Genomic DNA, 20,117 nt, shown 5'->3' with positions numbered 1-20,117 from the left:
CTTCCCGAAATGCTTCAGGAATCAGAAAACCCAATGGTATAATTGCTCTCCACTCATCCTTTAAGCATCTTCCTGGGATGTCTTTCTGTTGTGAGCAGACCACAGAGCTATATATTGGCGACAAAATAAAAAGGCTTGAACCATCAACTTTGGTGGGTGCAGAGCCGTGCTGGAAAGCTCTTAGACTGTGCTCAGAACCACTCTTTTGTCCTGAAGCAGTAACATGACCATGTCCCTTGCATTCTGCAACAAAATCAGGCTCTCTCCCCTGTCCAGAAGCAATCTGGGAAGAAGTTGTCTTTTTTTTTTTTTTTAATAAACACAGTTATTTATTTATTTATTTTTGGCTGCATGGGGTCTTCGTTGCGGAGCGCGCGTTTTTCTCTAGTTGCGGCGAGCAGGGGCTACTATTCGTTGCAGTGCGCGGGCTTCTCATTGCGGTGGCTTCTCTTGTTGTGGAGCACGGGCTCTAGGTGCGCAGGCTTCAGTAGCTGTAGCACACGGACTTCAGTAGTTGTAGCTCATGGGCTCTAGAGCGCAGGCTCAGTGGTTGTGGCGCACGGGATTAGTTGCCCCGCGGCATGTGGAATCTTCCCTGCCCAGGGCTCGAACCCGTGTCTCCTGCATTGTCAGGTGGGTTCTTAACCACTGCGCCACCAGGGAAGTCCTGGGAAGAAGTCATCTTAATGGCCCATCTCCGATGGGAATAAAACGAACAGGATGACAAATGCAGGTCAGGCAGCCTGGGAATTTGCCAAGGATGGAAACCAGTCAAATGCTTCCCTCCGTGATGAAAGTCTGTTCCCCCAATGTATCATGCCTCCTCCCTCGCCTGTGCCCCTTTTCCCAGCAGGCTGCGCCCGCGGTGGGTGCTTTTGAAGTCTAGCCAGTGGCCTCCCGTCTCCGCTTGTTTAACGCTTACAGCTAAACACGCCAGCCCCGGAAGCATAAGCCATTATCATTTTTGCCCTGGGAGAGAAAAGCAAAGATCTAAAACAGCTCTAGGAGATCCAAACAGGGAATATTTAAAATACCAAAGGCACGGGAAATGGGGTCGGGGGTATTTCTTTACTTTTGCCTCCTTTGCGCCAGCAGCAGGAAGACTTTTCTGAGCGCTCCGGGGGGAAGGAAGGGTCGAGGAAGCAGGGATGGTGTAAGGAACCACGGTGCTGCTGGCAGGAAGCAGGATTTAGAAGGTGGTAAAGAGCAGCGAGTTCAGAAAAGTCCCCTCCTGCCAAAACCAAAATCACTGAGGTCACACGCACAGACTCACGTGCATGCACTGGGCATCTTGTTACAATGCAGATTCTGATTCAGTAGGTCAGGGGTGGGGCCCAAGTCTCTGCATCTCCAGCAAACTCCCAGGTGCTGCTGGCCTGAGGACCACACTCTGAGTGACAAGGGTTAGAGGGCTGGTTTTGAAGCTGGAGCTGCACAATTTTTACTTCGATTGTGCCTGTATTTGGAGAGATCTTGGGGTATCTGATGAAGATTATCAAGGGGCTACAATCCATCATGACTTCCCTTTGCTTTCAGAATCAAGTTCAAGCTTCTTCCCAAGACTTGCAGAGCCTGCACCATCCATCCCAGACCCATCCATGGCTTACTGCCCCCAGGCCCATGTCCTGTCCATCTCAACCCTACAGTCCAGAAACCAACCATCTGAACTGCTTGCAATGTCTGAACACCCCCATGCTCTGACACTTCTGGGTCTTTGCACATGCTGTTCCCCCTGCATGGAATCTCAAAGCCCATCTCTCTGTATGGTGAACCTCTCTGCATCCAGGTTTCAATTCAGATGACTCTTCCTCCAGGAAGCCTTCCCTGACTGTAGTGGTTAATTTTACATGTCAGCTGGACTGGACCATGGAGGGTCCAGATATTTGGTCAAGTATTACAGTATTCTGGGTATGTCCGTGAAGGTGTTTCTCGATGAGATTAACATTTGAATCTGTGGGATCAAGCAGATTGCCCTCCTCGATGTGGGTGGGCCTCACCCTATCTGTAGAAGGCCTGAACAGAACAAAAAGCTGATACTGCTGAGAGTAAGGGACAACTCCCCTTGCCTGACTGCCTTCCAGCTAGAACAGTGGGTTTTTTTCCTGCATCCGAACTTGAACTGAAACATTGTTCTTCCTGGGTCTTTAGCCTGTCAGCTTTCAGACTGGAACTATACCATAGGCTCTCCTGGGTTTTTAGCTTGCTGACTGCAGATCTTGGAACTTGTTAGACCCCATAATCACATGAGTCAATTTCATATAATAATAATAATAATAATAATAATAATAATAGTAATAAAAAATTCTATTGGTTTCTATTGGTTCTGTTTCTCTGGAGAAACTTGACTAATGCACTGACCCACCCAGGATTTTCTCTCTCATTTCTGCTGTTCTTGTATTTTCAACTTATACCAGGGATTTCATCTCATACCAGTAAAAATACCATAGCTGTACTTTAGAGCTGTACCATCCAATAAGACAGTCACTAGCCCTATGAGGCTGTTGAGAACTTGAAATAAGGAAGTGTGAACTGAGATCTGCTGTAAGTGTAAAATACACACCAGAATTTGAAGACAGTATGAAAAAAGAATTTAAAATCTTATTAGTGATTTATTGTATCCATTATCTGTTGAAATCATAATTGTGATATATTAGATTAAATAAAATATATTATTAAAATTAATTTTCCCTGCTTTTTTCCCCTCTAATGTAAAAACAGAAAAAATATTAATATTTTTAATGTAAAAATACAAAATATAAAGTTGTGTCTACACCTTATGTTTATATTTCTATTAGATGGTGCTGCTCCAGAGCAAGGCACAGTGAAAAGTCTAGATCCAACCAAGCTAGAAATGCTGAAAGTTACCAGGGCCTTCCAAGCTCCAGAATTCAAATTCCCTCAAGATGGTTTCATAAGAAAATATATGTTAGGGCACTAGAGCAGAAATGAGTAAATTACAACCAAGAGGCCAAATCCAGCCTGCCACTGGCTTTTGTAAATAAAGTTTTATTGGAACAGAACCATGCTTATTCATTCACATATCGTCTAAGGTTGCTTTCATGCTACAATGGTAGAGTCCAGTAGTTGCAACAGGGACTGTCTGGCCTGCTCAGCTTGAAGTATTTACCATCTGGCCCTTTATAAGAAAGTTTGCCAAGCCCTGGTCTAAGGCAAGAAGGTGGAGACTGTAGCTCTGGCAGACAGAGAGGCCAGTGATTGGGTGCCGGCTCCACTGCTCATTAGCTGGACGCTCTGGGCACGTTACTGCAGACCTCTGAGCCTCAGTGTAGTCGTCTGTAAAATGGGATAGTTATAATAGTTACTTCATGGGTTGCTCTGAGAATTGAGAGGATGCAGCTAAAGAGGCTGGTACCTAAATAATAATAGTAATTTATATGTCTGTATGTCTCTGTTTGTTTATTGTTTGTTTATTTTGCTGAGTTAGGGGCCCTGCTCTGTGCTTCCACAGGCCCCTGCAATGCTCTCTCTCTGTAAGATATTTTTCTGCTCCCCGGGTGTCTCCTTACCTGGACCATCACTTCTCTAAGGGCAGAAGAGTCTGACTTTCCTTGCTTTTGGTCGTCGCAAAACCCGTGCCGGAAGTGCTGGCTGGTTTCCTCTGGTCAACGTCCCTCACTCCTCTTTGCTCTATGGACAGCTGAGAGTACACTTCCCTGAGGAAGCTGAGTGAGAATGTGGCCTTCCCACACTGAATTCTCCTCAGTGTTCTCCCCATTTGGGTCTGGGGGCTATGGAACCCTGAGGGGCTGGGGGTGGCAGCCTCTCCCTGCAGTGTTTTGCCCAACCCGTCTTGTCTGTCCAGTAGTTTCCACCCTGGTTCCTTATGGGGTGCTTCTGAGTCATTGAGGGACCCAGAGCGGGCGTCCAGATGGGATGGAAGCCTATTTTTATCCCCTATTGATCTCTCTTGCTCAGAAACCATCATTATCCTGGTGTGAAATGGCAGCTCCCAATGCAGGAGCCTCTTGGTCTCTCTGGCCAATGGATACCCAGCAAATTGCTCCAAGCCACACCGGCCAAGGAAACCAAAATAACTTTATGAGACAACCGTCCAGCCAGGCCCTGCTGGGGCTCTCGGAAAAGGGCTAACTTTGACCCTTTCTAACATTATCCACAGCTTTTCTTGTCTTGTCTTTTCGGAAACAAAGATGAAGCTAGTCTCTAATTGACCTGGTGTCTGCAGTTCTTGGCTGTGCCTGGCAGCTGGGCAGAGGTTAGGGGCCTTTGCCAGGGTCAAGCCCGGGAGTGCCCATCCTCATGGAGCCATTGGTGGCCCAGGGCTCCGGGATCACAGAGGAGTCCCAGGGACCTCTGTACACCAAAGGGCAGCTGTGGCCGAGGAAGAGGGTGATGTCTGGTCCTCATCCAAGGTAAAGCCAAACTTCCTCTCCCCATCCAATAGCCTGGAAATCAATCCCTGCTCTTCTGAGGGGAAGATGAACAAGCTTACTTACCCCTTACGCACCTAGAACTGCCCTGTGGTATAGGAGTCAGCAAGGGAGATACAGTGATGCAGGGGGCACAGTCTTGGTAGCTGGACCGAGTGAGTCCTGTCCCATGGTTTGCTGGGAAATGTTTGACAACCGACTTCCCGGGGAAGGGCAGTAACCCTTATCTGTGGCCTTATTTGCTGATTCCCACAGTGTGAATATTACTCTCATGGCCGATTTCAAGGCACCAATGTGAGTTGCAGAGTTGGGAAAAGATGCACACGATCGGCTCTCCCGAGCCATTCCACACCAGCTCCAGCTCACCAAGGGCTCCAGCTCTACCCCTGGTTGCTCTGTGGCCTCAGAGAAGTTACTTAACCCCTCAGTTGAACGGTGCCTCAGTTTCCTCAAGTGTAAAACAGGACTCATAATAGTGCCTACTTCTTAAGATGATCGTACGATGTAAATGATAAATGACTGGAAAACACTCCATGCTGGGCCTGGCGCATCATAAGCACTCAGTAAATGTTGGAAATAATTGCGACCCCTGGGATTATTGCTATTAAGTTCATAACTCAGTTGGCAGGGCAGCACTCATGTACGTACACGCTCTGTCACTTAGAGATGGGTGCAAGATAGTGCATCACGGGGCTTCCCTGGTGGCGCAGTGTTTAAGAATCTGCCTGCCAATGCAGGGGACACGGGTTCGAGCCCTGGTCTGGGAAGATCCCACAAGCCGCGGAGCAACTAAGGCCGTGCACCACAGCTACTGCGCCTGCGCCTGCGCCCTAGAGCCTGTGAGCCACAACTTCTGAAGTCTGCGGGCCTAGAGCCCGTGCTCCACAGCAAGAGAAGCCACCGCAATGAGAAGCCCGAGCACCACAACGAAGAGTAGCCCCCGCTCACCACCACTAGAGAAAAACCCGCGCACAGCAACAAAGACCCAACGCAGCCAAATAAAAAAAAAGAAAAGATAGTGCATCACTAACTTGTGAAGGGCCAGGCAAGGAGAGATGAGCCTCGGGTGTAGCGGTCCCAGCAGGCTTCCTGGGGAGGCAGGATCCGGATCCGGAGGAGGTGAGCCAAGAGGAGAGCAGTGAGTGGAAGATTGGGGGCCGGAGAGAGGACACACAGAGAGAGGAAGACGTGGGGGCTCAGAGATGGACAGCAGGGGTCAGGGGACGAGAGTTCACTTAGAGAGCGGCCCCAAGCCCACTTAGTGTGGGCCGGCTGGCGCATGCGGGCTGAACCTCCAATAACCGGGGCCCAGAGCGGAAGTCCAGCCCACGGGGATTCTGGAGCAGGGCACCCGGACCCCGCTGGGCTCCCCTGGCAGGCCGTGTGCTAGAGAATTGGCCTGAGCAGCAGGTCCCGTACCCGCAGACGCCCGGAGTTTTCAGATGTGCCTCCCTCCACGCCTGCCGCCCGCTCCCAGCCCAGCGGCCCCGACGCTGGTAACCGCGAGTGATAATCATGCAGTGTGTACAAAGGCCTGGCTTGTTTTCTCATTTGGGTGGGGTGGGTGGGTGGCTTTGTTTGGGCCGGGAATTGTCGTAGGGCCTCTGTTCAGCCAGCGCTGTCTCCTCTTTGTTAACATTCCTCACTAACTGTGGCTCCTCCGGGGCTGGAGCGGAGGGCGGACGGCGGCACCTCGGCCCCATGGCCCCCGCGGCCCCGCTCCCAGCTCCTCAGACCCCTGGGAAACCTCGGCCCTGCTTCCTTCTCGCCCCCAGGGACAGGCCCAGAAATAGCCCAGCTCACCTGGCAGGTGCAAGACCCACATCTCAGGCAATTGCCTTAAACACGGGGCCTCCCCCGCGACCCAAGGTGGATTGAGAACAGTCATTAGGTGTCACTTTCTATGGCGGCCTTCTCTCTCTTCAGGGGCCGAGGGGCTAATTACACAGCTGGGCCCTCCCCACCTTGCACAGCCCCCAGGACACATGCTACCTGGGTCCTCCCTCGGGTCTTGGAGCCCACTCCCACCCAGCACTTCCACGGCCGACAAATGAATGTTTTTGTCCTCGGTTCACATAAATAGCCACAAATTCCTATAATTAACTACAGTAAGCTAGGCTGGGATTCAAACAAAGATGGGCTTGTTTACTGGGCTGTCCTGAAACAAGCAATTTTCAACATTACAGTGTCAACTACTGTCTCTGTCTTTGTTAAGCAAGGCAGGGAGTAAGGAGAGGGGGGCGGGCATGAATGGTGAGGGGCCCCAGATGGGAGCTGGGAAGGCGTAGGGATGATCGCTTCTGATGTTTCAGCCAAAACCCCTTTGTCCATGGGTCATCGGACCCCTGAGGCCCCAAGACCCACTCAGCGTCTAGTGGAGACAGTGGAGTCAGGCATAGCCAAGGAGACACCCTCTCCTCTTCCCAGACGCTGGGGTTTGAATGCTCCCTGAAGAGCTCCCTCCCTCACTCCTGGCAAAAGTGTCTCCTTCCACTCACCCAGCAAAATTCCCGAAAATTTCCACCGTTAGGTGTTAAAGTGAGATAGGACTCTGGAAACTATCTGGCCCAAGCCCTCCTCTTCCAGATAGGGAAAATGAGCCCCAGGAGGCTATGGTAGCTAGCAGCTCATGGTAATGGTCTAGTAGGACTTGGCCCCAACTTTTCTCTTCGTAATCTACAAGGGTCAGCGTAATCTACAAGGGTCAGCAAACTAGGGCCCACGGGCCAGTCCTACTCAATGTCTGTTTTGTTTTGTTTTGTTTTTTAACAGCCTGAGAGGTAAGAAGAGTTTTTACATTTTCCAATAGTTGAAAAAAATTAAAAGAAGAAAAGGACAAAGCATGCGAATATTCCATGAAATTTAAGTGTCTATGAAAAAAAAGTTTTACTGGAACACAGCCTCTCATCCATTTGCAGGTTGTCTATGGCCACTTTCAAGGTACATGAGGTGAGTAGTTGCCCTCGACTCTATGGCCTACAAAGCTGAAAAGATTTCCTATCAGACCCCTCACAGGAAAAGTTTGCTGGTCCCTGTGCTAGTATATTACATGCTACTCTATTGCTTTAGTTAAGAAAAAAAGGCAGAATTTTTTCCCAAAAGTTTGTTTTCTACTCGGGACTCATTTTTCAAACAAAATCTTGGGCACACCCTTGGTGTAGAATGCTTATCTCAAAAGGGGGTCTGTTCTGTTTAGTTGGGTGGGAGTGGGGTAAAAGCCCTGAGGAGACTTTGTGGACTCCCCGAGCAGGTGGAAGAGTGTCTGAGCCCCCAAGTAAAAACAGCATCTCTTGCTAAGGCCTCCCTGCCACCTCGGAGCTGCAGGGGCGTCCACATGTTACAATCATCAGTGGACGAGCCAGGTCTCCGGGCAGATCCACTCTGAGAGAGGAATTGTAAGGAGACTTTTCTGATGGGATTGCCTTTCTCGGCATGGGTTGGGCAAATGAATTTAACATTCAGTGAATACTTCCTGAGCTCCTCCTCTGTACCAGACACTGTGCTAAACTCTGAGAATCCCGAGGTGAACATCAGGCAAAGTCCCTGCCCTCCCAGAGCTGACATTCTAGTAGGAAAGACTAGAGCATGAAGACATTAATTAATTAATGCCAAGTAGTTACTCATTATAAGGAAGAAAAATCGAGTAAGGGTTTAGAGAGAGATGAAATTTTAATACGAAATAAAGGAAAGAAGGAAGGACTCTGAGAGGGTAAATTTGAGCAGGGAATGAATGACTGAATGATCAAAAAAAAAAAAAAACAAAGAAGAAGAAAGAAAGGGTAGAGAAAAATCCAAACTTTGGAGAGGGCTGGGGCAGGCTGGCCTGCGTAGGTCACTAGAGCGAAACCTCAGGGACCCTTAGAGAGTGGCAGATTGGACATTGAAAGATGACCTTGTAAACTTGGAGATTTGTGCTGGGCGAGGGGTTGGGGGGAGGGGGGTGGTCCCCCTGCAGACACAACCTTAAAACCCTGTGTCCCATCACTTGTGATCCTACTCAGACCACTGCAAAAGAGCCCAAACCACTGGCAAGACCGGGTATCAAAGGCACAAAGAAATCAATGGAGAGTACCCTGGAATCCAGGTCCCTTGACCCCCGGAGAGGCCTTTCCGGGAAGGGTGGGCTGCCGGGGGTCACGGGCAGTGATTCCAGCTCACGCCCTGCTCACGGTGTCACGTGTCTGCAGTCTGTGCTCTTGAACTCCCCAGTGTCCAACCATTTATACATGAATTTGTTGATCCTGATGAGCTGCCATAAAGGCAGCTCGGTGCGTGGCACGGTGACAAGGCTCTTAAAAGAGTCAAGAGTGTGTTTACTGGCCACCCAGCGGTGATGAGGGCTCCTGCCAGCTCTGCCTCGGGGCCAAGGGGCCAAGTAGCTGCAAACGCATTAGTCTGAGCCCGAGCCTGGGCTGAGAGGGCAGAGCACTGTGAAAGCAGAGGAAGCCAGGTGATTCTACCCAAGGTGACCTTCTGCAAGCCACTTACCCTCTCAGGGGCTCTGCTGGCACTTCTGAAAAGCGGGGGGAAATGAACAATGCAATCTCTTGCATTGCTTACATTGCTTTGAAGCGCCAATGAAGTGACATGTACGAAGCCCTTTAAAAAGCGTTAAAGAGAAGTGCAGGCACCACTGATGATATTACTAACAGAGGCAGAGCAATGGGTGTCCGGTCTGGCCAAGGAAAGGTCATGACCTGTCTGCACATCAGGGATCTCATTAGACAACAGGCTGTACGTGCAGAAATTAAGACGGGGCCTCTGGGGTCAGGCTGCCTGGGTTCCGATCTCAGCACTGATACTTAGGGGTCGTGCAGTTTGGGTCAAGTTGCTTTATTTCTTGGGATTTCAGTGTCATCATCTATAACATGGAGATAATAATGGGTCTGACTTTACTTAGGGTTACTACCAGAACTGCCTGTGTTAGTAACATAAATAAAGCAGTTAGAAGGAGCTTAGGGAATTCCCTGGAGGTCTAATGGTTAGGACTTCGAGCTCTCACTGCTGAGGGCCCGGTTCAATCCCTGGTTGGGGAACTAAGGTCCCACCCACAAGCCACGCAGGGCGGCCCGAAAAAAAAAAAAAAAAGGAGCTTAGTTCATTGTTATTAACCAGGACCATCTCTGCCACCCAGGGCTGCAGGGCTGTTGTAAGGACAGAGTGGGCTCTGACATCAGGAGATAGCTGGGTACACGGGGAGGATTGTCTTACTGGTGTCTGGGGGCTGGTTGGGGGAATTTGGTGCTGATGGGGCCTTGCTTCTTGCTTCTCCCTCTTCTTAGGGCTTGTCAATGCGTGGCAGAAGTCGGGCACTGGCCAGAGCTGTGGTTTTCTCTTCATCAGATTATTTGCTAATGTTGAATATATTGAACTCCAGGCATTAGTCTAGGTGCTGGAGACACTATGGGGAACCAGCAGGGCCCAGTACCCTGCCTTGGGGAGCTGGTATTCTAGTGGAAGAGGCAAGAGATGCAGATGCAAACAGATACACAATATCATGCCGGGGAGTGAGTGGTGCTATAAAGGAAGCTGAAGCAGGTAAGGGGCTCGTGCCTGGGCTGTGCTTCAGCAGGGAGGGGTGAAGATCTCTCTGAGGAGGCGACGGCCGGGCACACACATCCTCTCTGACCCTCGGTCTCTTCATCTGGATGACTTGTGGGACAGGAAGAACTGAGCAAGATGTTCGCTCTGGTCACCTTGCCCACCTTGCTGCTGCCTTCCTGGTGCCATCCTGCTGCAGACCCCGAGGCGTCCACCCTGAGCGAGCCAGGGGCTGGCACGAGGCAGTACCTGGCTCCTCAGACCCCGTGCTGCCATCAGCCCTGAGCAGAGCTATTTTTTTAATTCGGACCAAAGGTACAATTAACAGCCTCCGCTTGGGCCTCGCCCAGCCCCAGGGCCTCTGCTCAGCCTGACTGACCGGCAGGAGGGAGGAGACCCTCCCAGTGCCCCTCAGTCCAGTGCCAGGGCTATTTTGATGACTGTTATTTGGGCAAGGAGTGGGCTAGTGGCTTGTGGGAAGGAGGGAAGATGCTAAAAATACGGAGGCCAGACTGAGGTGACCAGCCTCTACCCTCTCACGGGCCTGGCCTCCCTTCCTGGGTGAGGCGGGCCTGGTCCTTGGTCTCTCCTGGGGGATGGGCTGCTGAGGGCTCAAACCCACTCAGGAGCCCTTTGGTTTTGGATAATGTTAGTTGTGGTTTCCATTAGTAGGGAGGTTGTGGGGAGATGGTTAAGTGACCTGCAGAGGTCACGCAGCTGGTAGGTGGAGGACAGATGTCTGAAAAGTTGAGAAACAGCTGTAATTGGAGCAAAGGCCAGCCGGTCAGAGTGGTGTCCTGCTGAGGAGATGGTTTGGGAGAAATCTGTATGATGGCGTCATCTCCCCAGGCCCTGCCAGCCCTTCCCTTGTTACGGGAAGACCCCAGCCATCACCCTCCAACCACCAGTGCCCCTTCCCCACACATCCAATCCCACAGGTCAGGGCCACCTCCTCCAGGACGGCTGAAGCGAGGACCCAGTCAGCTGCGTTCTCACTCTGCTCTCTGCTTTCTCATCTGCTGAACTGGTGGGCCCAGGGGACCAGAAGGGAGAAAACTCTTCTGAATCCTGGCTTGGTCACACCTTGATCTTGGGTGACCTTGGACACAACACCCAACTTCCCAGGCCTCAGATCTTTGGCTCTGACTGCCTTGTAAACAGATATGTGGGTGACTTGCCATGACTTCTACCAGATGGGAGCCCCAACTGAACTGTGGGTTCTTCAGCTTGAAGGTCAAGGTCTAATGTATGAGTGAGCCCACCTCTACCTGGGGAGATAGGATCCACTGGGGGAGGGAACCTAAGAGGCCCTTGATGTTGGGATCTAGTCATTCATTCATTCACTCATATGTTTCTTTCTTCAGTTATTCCTTCAAGATTTTTTGAGTAAGCACCACCTACATTTAGGCATTCTTCTAGACAATAAGAATCCAGTGGGGAGCAAATCCAAGCCCTACATCCTTGTGGAACTTACTTTGTAGAAGGAATAGACAGCCAGTGCACCAATGAATGAAGCAATGTGTTCGGAGGTGATGGGGCCATGAAGAAGAAAAAGCAGGTTAAAGAAATAGGGAGTGTGTGTGTGTGTGCATATGTGTGTGTGTGTGTGAGTGTTTCTATGTGTCTATGTATGTGTATGTATGCATGTATATATGTGTGTGCATGTGTGTATATGTATGTATGCATGTGTATACGTGTGTATGTATATGTATGTATGTGTGAGTGTTTCTCTGTGTGCATGTGTGTATGTGTATGTATGCATGTATATATGTGTGTGCATGTGTGTGTATGTGTGTGTATTTGTGTGTGTGTGTGTGTGTGTTGAGGAAACCAAGGGCTGGAGACCAAGTCGTGTGTGTGTGTGTGTGTGTGTGTGTGTGTGATGTGTAGGGGGCTGGGAATGGTGGTCAGGAAAGGTCATGTTTGAAGCAGGACTTGAAGAACGTGAGTGTATGAGCCGTTCCAATACCTGGGGGAAGAACACTCAGGGAGAGGGTGTGAAGCACAAGGGTGCTGAGGCACGGCACGCTCGGAGGAGACAGAAGGAAAGACCTCCGCGCCCTTGGTCCACCTTCTGCCACGGGTCCTGGGGGCAGAGCAGTCCCTACACTCCCTCGCCCATCACAGCACCCTCTCCCCAGGGCGGGCCTCGCTCCCCTCTGCGCCCCTGGTGAACCTTCACCCTACAATTACCATCCTCTGCCCAGGGCTATTTCCTGCAGACTTGTAAATAGAACCTCTTTCAGCTCCACACACATTATGGTTTGTCTAAAACGGTGTCAAAGGAGCCAATTTTCCTGAACGGGGACCATTGACGAGAGGTGAAGTTTACAGAGGGTCCCCGCAGGACCTGGGCCTGTGGAGTCGAAAACAAGGACCCAGGGGTGACGCAACCACCTGGCAAAGCCAGCTTGAACGCTTGAACAGAGGGGCAGACCTCGGGCATCTCTAGGGTGGATTTCCTTGGGGACGTGGAAATAAATAAGATGGTTAGGGCACAACCTGACCAGCTTTATCAGGGAGGGGCCCCAGCTCGGGCTCCGGGAGTAGGAGGGCCTGCGTGCTGGGCCTGGCCTCTCTGCTATCTTTCCCTCTCCATGGATCTGCTTACCTTTTGTGAGCAGACGCCAATGAACTTGACTAGCCCGCTGTGACGAGTTGCAGCCATCTTGCAGAAGGGAAGGAGGTTTATGATTGAGAGAGGAAAGAAGCATGAGGAAAGGGGAGATGGTTCTAAGGACTCTCCCCCCACCTCACGTAGCCCTTAGTGACAGCCCAGGAGGCTGCAGGTCCACGTGATGGCTGCAAGTTGAGAAACAGCACCCACTCTGGGCACAAGCAGTCCACAGGCACGGGGCTTGGTTGAGTAGAAGACAGCTGGACTGGGGTCCTCCTGTGAAGTGAGGGTGATGGTCTCCATCCTACACATGAAGAAACCGAAGCCCAGAGATGTCACACATTTAATGCTCAGAGTCACACATTTGATAAGTGGCAGAAGCAGGATTTGAACCCAAGCCCGTCTCATCCCAAAGCCTGTGAGTCTTCCACACTTCTGGACGTCTCCCCGTCCTGACCCTGCTCTGCCTTAGCAAGTCCTGGGCACAGCCCTCTGAGCAGGAACCTCTACCGACCATGACCTTCTCGCGGCCCCAGAGGAGTGTCCTGTGCCAGCTCTGCAGCTGCTGCCCTTTCCAGGGCCTGAACCCTACAAGGCAGATGCTGCCCGCTTTGGCCCAGGTTCCTGTCTTACTTAGGCTTCTATGAATAAAGGTTCAGAGAGCATTTTAGGAACCAAAACCACCTAGTAATCTTCCCTGACTTTAAAACAAAACAAAACAAAACAAAAAGAACAGATGTGCAAGGAACATCCTAGCTAGAAAAGTACACTCACTTGGATTATATAAAGATGACCCAGGAAACAGAGGTCCAGGATAGGGTTCTGGACCCGGATTTACCTCTAAGTCATTTGACTTCTCTGAGCCTCAGTTTCATCATTTACCAAATGAGAAAGGTGTTAATATCTACCCTGTTCACATCCCACGTGAGAAACAGGGTAAAGTGGTTAAGAACACAGGTTTTAGGATCAAACACGCCTGGATCTGAACACTCAGTCTCTCGGTTTCTAGCTGTGTGATCTCTGGCATCTTGTTAGTACCCCCCCCCCCCCACCCAGTCTTAGTTTCCTTAGTTGCAAAGTGGAATTAACAATCCTTGCCCTACCTCTCTTTCAGAATGAGTGTGAGAATCCTGAGAAGCAGGGGAGTGTAATGTATCAAAGGGTTTCTTTCTCTCCCTGGGGATTTTTAGTTGTTAAAAGATATATATATATATATAGATAGATAGGTAGATAGATAGATAGATATAGATATATATTCACACACACATATATATGTATATATACATATATATATATTAAGATCATGATTTACATACAAAAAAGGGAACATGTATCAAAGATTTTATTTAACTCATTAATTAATGAGGCAAAAAGCAAGATGTTACAACTGTTCAAAGGAGAACTCAAAGAACCCACATATATAGGCAATCGAGATAGCAGGAAATGAATTTACAAATAGATGCAAAAATAATCTATCCACATGGCATTAATCAATTGCATTCCAACCAAACAAAATTCATTTGCATTCCTATGGACGAGAAGCGTTTGAATTATTATTAGTTCTCTACAACTTTCGGAGATGTAAAATAGCTTAAAGACTAAGAAATGTGGAAATAATCCCGAAGGATGGACTAGACAGAAGACACAACAATTTTTTTTCTGCTCATTTCAAAGCATTTCACAAATTTTCCTGACACGGTTCTGGTGCCCTCCCCACCTCCCTCCAAAATAGAGAGCAAAAAAACATGTGTTGCTTGAGCCACTGGAATCATGGTGGCAGAAAAGTTTCATGTTAGGCATCAACTTCAATTAATCAGTAGCAGCTGCCTAGAGAGCTCTTTGGAGGAGATTTGGAGTCTGCTCACCATGGGAGAGAATGGGTCTGGCCTGAGGGTGAGTGGTGCTCAGAACTCTCCCACAAACCCCCCTCTGTGTATCTGCTCTGCTCTTTCTCCTTCCAGCTGGCTGGACTAAAAAGGTCCCTGGTGTGACATTGAGAGTCAATTACTGCAAAGGACAGAGCCACGAGAAGGAAGGTGCCTGAGTCTCTGGATTGCAGGAGAACCTCCCAGTCAGGATACCAGACACAAGTGAGAAATAGACCTCTTTCTTCATTAAACCACTGAGATTCTGTGGTTTCTTCACCTGTCTGGATTTGAAATCTTACTTACTTGCTGTGTGATCTTGGAAAAGTGACTTTATTTCTCTGAACCCTGGATTCCTCAAATGCACAAAATGGGGATTATGATATAACCATCACAAGTGAGGCGGGAGAATCAAATAAGAAAATGTATATGGCAAGAGCCCATGCCCCCTTTCAGAAGGACACTTAAAATCAAAAGCATCTTTTCTCCTGGACTGCACAGACAGACCTCTTTACAGTCGATATGATATTCTCTATAAGAGAAGCCAGGGTCAAGCAGGAGCAGAAAGAGAGAAATGAAATGCTTCTTAGCACAATAAGTGTGGGGGGTAAGGATGGCAATAGTTCCCAGTGGGCAGCAGCAAAGCCACGCTAATGGGAGAAATGGTCCCTCCTCCACTTAGGAGCAAACTGAACCAACTCCAAAGGAGATGAATGCCCGCTGTGATGGTTTGTATCATTCTCGCAGGTGATCTAGAAAGAACATTGGTACATGTCTCTTGGATGCAGAGACTGAAGTGGAATTCACCCTCACTCATGGAACTTGACCCCATCCCTAGCTCCCTTTTGGGGTTTGCAATGGCTGAGCTGAGAGAGTCCTCAAAAGGGGTCTGTTAGGGACACAGAAAGCATGGAGCCTCTTTCCCTTTGTCTTGTTAGAAGCAGAGTGTCTTGAGGACAGACAAGAAAATGCCCGCATATGGAGAGATGTGGAATGTTAGGAAATGTTTTTAAAAGAGAGAAAGTAATCAGGGGGAGAAAGATAATCCACGGTGTGGGGTGGGAGAAGAAGTAGGGAACCATCCCAGTGAAGTCTGAGTTTGCAAGGATCTTCACAGAACAAGGGAATGACCATGAGAGTTACCATTCCCAACCTTTATTTCTGCCACCTTGTCCTTTCTGAGAAGTAGCTGACCCTTCATTAAGAAACGCCACTGTTAACGACTAATAAGTGAATTTAATAAAGTTGCAGGGTACAGAATCAATATACAAAAATCAGTTGTATTTCTATACATGAATAACTAGCAGAAAAAGAAATTAAGAAAATGATCCTGCTTACAATTGCATCAAAAAGAATAAAATACATAGGAATAAATCTAACCAAGAAGCTAAAAGACTTGTATACTGAACACTATAAGACATTGATGAAAGAAATTGAAGAAGACACAAATAAATGAATCCGTGCTCGTGGATTGGAAGAATTAATATTGTTAAAATATCCATACTACTCAAAGCCATCTACAGATTCAGTACAATCCTTATTAAGATTCCAATGGCATTTTTCACAGAAATAGAACAAACAATCCTAACATGTATGTGGAACCACGGAAAACCCCAAATAGCCAAAGCAATCTGGAGAAAGAAGAACAGAGGCAGAGGCATCACACATCCTGATTTCCAACTATATTACAAAGCTATATTAATCAAAACCATATGGTATTGGCATAAAAACAAACACATCGATCAATGGAACAGAATAGAGAGCCCCAAATAAACCCATGCATGTATGGTCAACTAATTTATGACAAAGGAGCCAAGAAAAAAAAAAAAAGGAAACTCCAGGTGTTTGCACTGTAGTCTCAAGCCCTTGGTTTGGCAGAGACTGATGAGGCAGTGGTGGCCAGAGGAAGTGGCCACCATCTCTGCTTCTCTTCTTTTGGGGGCGCTTGCAGAGATGATGCTGGGGAGGAATCCACCCCTCCTGGATGAAAAATGTGTAGTCACCACTTGTTGTCAGCAGCCAAGTGACACTCATGCCCCAACAGCAGGCAGACAAGACCTTGAGGTGTGGGAGAGCAAGACCAAATTCCCTGACCTCCACCCTGACATTGCTCAGGACCCCACCCCCCACCCCAGCCTCTTCTGAGTTACACAGACATGAATGGGCCTGTTACATCATGGTGGGTGATGGCACATGTATGCAGTTGTATATGTCCAAGGGCTGGCAGAGCCATGCAATTAACAAGTGGCAGGACATCATTTCTCCCAAATGTGAGCACAGGGTGCTTGTATAGAAGCATAATATCTAGAGCCAGGGAGATGTTGGCTTTGCACTGATCAGACCCCACTGGGATGCTGGATTGTCCTCAGCACCGTCACTAGCTTGGTTACCTTCATCATGGTCATCATCATCGCCATCATTATCAACATTATTATTCATTACTACACTCTCAGCACCTAGAACAGAGTGAATATAAGTGTTGAAGAATGAGTAAGAGGATGCATAAATGAGAAAAGGGAAGAGCTAATGGCTCTGGCAGACATAAACATGTAGGTGTCTTATTTCCAGATAAGAACTAAACTGAGCCTGGTGCCCGGGGCCCTGGGACCAGTTGCTTCTGGTACCAAGTGACAGGAAGCGTGTACTGAACATACTCAGCCCCAGAATTGAGCTCTGAACTCCCAATGAATGCTGCTTCTTTGCGAGAAAATATTGGTTAAAATATGCAACCCCTGCCTACTTCCAGGTGCATCCCCTTAATGTCCTGTGGGAGTGACCGTGAACTTCCAATACCCCCTGGTGTTTTCCTGAGTCACCTGTCTTACAGGCCTCCAGATGAGATGTTTGTTTCTCAAGTGAATGGAACCGTCAAGGCAGAAAGTAGAGTCTCTCTCCTCCAAACTGCATGGTCACCCACAGACACCAGGACACTCATCACTCCTGTGAACAGGTTTACAGCCAGAGACTGCTTCTTGGCATGGAAGCTCAGCAGCTCCAAACACATTTATCATCTTGTCGACCTCCCTGGCTGTTGGGAAGAATTTGAGAACTATGACTTTTTAAATTTAAACATTCAGAATGCCTCACTATTAAACTTGGGACACTTTGAAGTGGAAATGTACTTGGCACTCAGAGTGATCTTTTACATAGATGGCTCTGAAAACTTGTACTCCAGCCACCAAGACATGCCATGTTTTCTATCAGCCTTGCTTGCTGGTTGTAACCAGTCTCTGTAGAGACTCTGTCTTCTCCCTTGTATGAGTTGCTGGGAGAAGCATGGGATTTGGAATGACCTGGATTGGGATTTGAGTCCTACAGCTGAAATTTTTTAGCTGTTTGACTTTGAGCAAGTTTCTCAAACTTTCTGTACCAGAGTTCTTTGTTGTGTAAAAAGGAGATCACAAAAATTGTAACCCCTATCTAACTAAGTGTATCAGTCAGGACAGGCTAGGTCATGCTGTGTAACAAACAACTTCAAAATTTCAGTGCTTTAACACAAGAAAGATGCATTTGCTCACTCATCTACATGTCTATCCCACTGGCACAGAGTTCTGGTCTATGTCCTTTTCATTCACCTAGGCTGGTAAAGGTACCACTGTCTGCAATATCACTGGTCATCGTGACAGGGTGAAGGGAAAGTGGAGAATTGTGAATTACCTCTGAAATGCTTCTACCCAGAAGCAACACATTCACTGATCTGGGCAAGTCACAAAGCCACACCTGAATTTAAGGGGAGAAGAAAGTGCAATTCCTCTGTGTCTGGAAGGGGAGGGAAACTAGAAATTTTGTCCTGCAGGACTAATATCTACCCTGCCAAAGTTGGAAGGGGAGCATGTGTGAGAATCCCTTAGATTGTGGAAGACTCAAGACTGTAAAGAGTTTTCACATTCATTACTATTTTCAGAATATTCTGGCCACTGGGATGACCACCTTATAACTAAGTGACACACTTTCCAATGCCAGGTCTACTTTTGTGGTTACACTCACATTGGTGTCAAGAAGTACAACTATAATCATTGAGGGCTAAGGAGAACAGGAACAGAGATAAACTTAACATGAAAAGTTACATTAGTGCCAAATGAGAACCAATTGGCAAATGTATTACAGAATGCTTCCGGAACGCAAAAGAGCATTGGTGTAGCAGTCAGCACCATATTCTTATTTCAGGTGATGACTTGGTTTTGGTAAGACAATGTTATTCTTCATCTTAAATATTTATATTTTAAAATTTGAATGTTAATATTTTAAAATGTGGATGTTACTACTTTTTAGCTAAGTTCATATTTAATTTGTCAATGTGTTTGCATTGTATAGCTATATAAGGGCTATAAGCTAGTTTTATATTTGTAATTTGCAGAGGACACTTGATGACTGTTTTGTCACTCAGCACTTGAACACTCTTCTGATGATGGTCAAACCCCCATCTTATGAATCAAGTCCACCATAAAAATGGAGAAGCTGAAAATGCCAGCAATTTGCTTTCCCAGCCTCACTTGCAGCTAGGGAACAATCACATGACCTGGGTCCACCAAACAGATGTGCTCTCACCAGAGTTTGAGCAGAAGCTTGTGATGGGAAAAAAGGAGACCACGTGGAACCCTTTCAGAGGAGGTTGGTGGCGGTGGTAGTGGCTACACCTGGGATGCAGCACGGGTGGTGTCTGCAGAGAGCTCTTGACATCTATGCCAGCAGGGGCCCCACCCCAAGCTCTGTAGGACCAGTTCTGCCATTTGATTTGAAGTTATGGCATCTCCATCCGTGTCCCCTGGTCTTAAAGGAGAGTCTATTAGCCACTCTACAGTCTTTCATTAATATATTTTTTGCTCGTATTAGCCACCATAGTTTTCTGTTGTTTGCAACATACCTATAAAAATCAGAGTGCTATTAAAATATTAAAATAAAAATAGTTTGTGTAGAACCTCAGCATCCACAAGAAGCACGCCCCCCGCCTTGAAAGGATTGGGTATATAACTTAAATATAAGCATTAACCTAGTGGGTCTCTTTTTAAAATGGAAAGATGGAGGATGTGATGGGAAAGGAAACTGCAGGGTCCCACAGTGGATGAGTAACAGAGTCCAGACGGGGACACAGATTCCGTGCCTTCAGTCCCCAAGTGTCTTCCAATGAAGTAGCCCAGCTGGGGCAGGGCTGGCCTTCTCTGGGCCTGTGGCAGGTGGGGAGGGCAGGAGGCATGAATGGGAGCTGATAATGGAACCCAGTGAAACGTCTGCACCCCAGTAACTGCCCCTCTGAGCATCCTGGCAAGGGCCACCCCAGGACTGGTCACCGGGATTCCTGACATGGGCCCAAGAGCAAGCAGGGGGTGTGAAGCAGCACCCATTGGCCCCGGAGCCAGCAGACAATCGCCCCGCAGTCCACAGCCCTCCTGTAAACAAGCTGCTGTGCCTGAGAGAACAGGATAATAGCAGCCCCTGCCATCCTGCCCTCTCTCCGTGTCGGGGAAGGTCTGCAATTACTGTCTTAACTGACTCAGATATGACTGGCAGAGGGTAGACATTTCCTGAAGCTGTATACAATTTTTGCAAGCTTTTTCCTCCTCCCTCTTCTAGGGCTGGGGGTTCAGGCTCCCTCCCTCCAGCCCCACCCCTCAAACTTCTCCTACAAGGCCAATGGTGAGGCGTGCTCCAGAGAACCGAAACACAGAAACTTCCTCGCCCAGAACT

This window comes from Balaenoptera musculus, chromosome 19 (assembly GCF_009873245.2).
Source record: "Balaenoptera musculus isolate JJ_BM4_2016_0621 chromosome 19, mBalMus1.pri.v3, whole genome shotgun sequence".
Taxonomy (NCBI): Eukaryota; Metazoa; Chordata; class Mammalia; order Artiodactyla; family Balaenopteridae; genus Balaenoptera; species Balaenoptera musculus.
This window is presented reverse-complemented; position numbering follows the sequence as displayed.